Here is a 2258-nt window from a genome sequence, read left to right on the forward strand (position 1 = left end):
TAAATAACTGTAAACAGACAATGAATAAAAACAAACTGACTGTGCAATACAGAGAGAATTTTAAAAAATCAATGAAGTGCACAAGCAAGAGCTCTGAACTGAGTTTCTGATTGAGGAGTCTGATGGTGGAGGGGGAGCAGCTGTTCCTGAACCTGGTGGTGCGAGTGTTGTGGCACCTTTTCCTCTTTCCTGATGGTAGCAGCGAGAACAGACCATGTATTGGGTGTGTGGATCCTCGATGATTGCTGCTGCTGCTCTCGAGAGGCAGCATTCCACGGAGATGTTCTCAATAGTGGCGAGGGTTTTGCCTGTGATGTCCTGGGCTGTGGAGGGTATGGGTGTCCCCATACCAAATGGGGATGCATCCAATCAACACACTTTCCACCACAAATTGGTCGAAATTAGCCAGGGTTTCCTGTGTCATACCAAATCTCCTGAGGAAGTAGAGGCGCTGATGTGTTTTTTCTTCTCAATGCCATTAGTGTTTTGGCAGGAAGGATCCTATGAGATAGTGATTCCCAAGAACTTAAATTTGCTCACCCTCTCCACCTCTGATCCCCCATTAATCACTTGATTGTATATCTCTGGCTTTCTCTTCCTGAAGTCAACAATCGGCTCCTTAGTTTTGGTGACTTTGAGTACAAGGTTGTTGTTGGTGCACCATTCAGCCAAATGTTCACTCTCCCTCCTGTACGCTGACCCATCACCTTTCTTTATACACGTGGTATCATTGGTAAATTTGTAGAGTCTTGTTGTTTCGAGCAACGCAGTCGCAGATACAAAGTGATTAGAGCAGGAGGCTAAGAACACAGATGAATTAAGTTTGTCTGACAGCTGCCCGTTAAAAGTTCACCCACCAAAGCATCCACCTGATCACACAGTACAGCATGTGGGTCTACTTCAGGTCAACGAAATTAAAACCAAGACAGCAGATATAAACATAATGACCAAAGATGGCTAGAGATCAGTTATGTGAGGCTCATTTGTGGTCTAGAGTTCCCAACACATTATTCTATTACCCTGATCCATAAACTATTCTGAGACCATTCCCTTACCCAGAAGTAAACACAGCTATTATCAATAAAAATAAGTACCCTGATTTTATTTGGTTATATAACCTTAATTTGAAATGAGTTTAAAATAAGTGATTTTTTCCAATGCTCCTAGATGCTTCCCTGTTGACCCAGTCAGAAAGCTCACAAGTTAAAGGAGCAGAAGCAGACCATTGGGCCCATCGAATCTGTTCCATGACTCTACACTAAGCTGAATTATGCTCACCCCTCGTTCCAATTTCCAGCCTTTTCCCCATATCCCCTGATACCCTTACTAATGAGATACTTGTCCATTTCCTGTTGAAATACTCCCAGGGATCTGGCCTCCACTGCTTTGTGCGGCAGTGAGTTCCACGGATCCACGACCCTCTGACTATAGAAGTTCTTCCTCTTCTATTCTAATTGGACAACTTCTAATTTTAAGACCCCTTGTCCTTGATTCACCCATCAAGAGAAACATCTTATCCACATTCCATCTATCAAAACCTTTCAATATTCGAAATGTCTCTATGAGATCCCCCCCCCCCCCCCACATTCACCTATAATCCAACAAATATAATCCAAGAGCTGCCAGATGTTCCCCATACACCAGCCCCTGCATTCCAGGAATCCTCCTAGTAAATCTCCTCTGCACCCTCTCCAGCAACATCACATCTCTTTTTAAGATAGGGGGCCCAAAACTGTACACAGTCCTCTAGATGGGGTCTCACCAGTACCCCATAGAGTCTCATTAATACCTCTCTACTCTTACACATGATACCTCTCGAAATGAATGCTAGCATAGTATTTGCCTTCTTCACCACCAATTAACTTTTAGATGACTCTGCACAAGGTCGCCCAGGTCTCTTTGTACCTCCGAAGATGGAATTTTCTCCCTTTCCAAATAGTTCTCTGCCTGTTTATTTCCACTGCCAAAACGTAGAACCAAACACTTCTCAACATTGTACTTCATTGGAAGATAATTTGAAAATACAACAATGGTATATAGAAATGAATAAATGTATTCCATTAGAAAAAATAACATATAGTTTAAGAAATAATATTGAAATATTCGAACAAGTATGGGAGCCTTACATTAAATACAATAGCGAAAACCTACCGGGAACAAACATTACCTAAGTTGATGGAAGGAGAAGAAAAGAAAAGAATGGACTCAGTAGAATTTTTGGTGTATTTTTGTTGAATGACAACATTGTCTGACTGAAT

Source organism: Narcine bancroftii, chromosome 14 (genome assembly GCF_036971445.1).
Source record: "Narcine bancroftii isolate sNarBan1 chromosome 14, sNarBan1.hap1, whole genome shotgun sequence".
In the NCBI taxonomy this organism is placed as follows: domain Eukaryota; kingdom Metazoa; phylum Chordata; class Chondrichthyes; order Torpediniformes; family Narcinidae; genus Narcine; species Narcine bancroftii.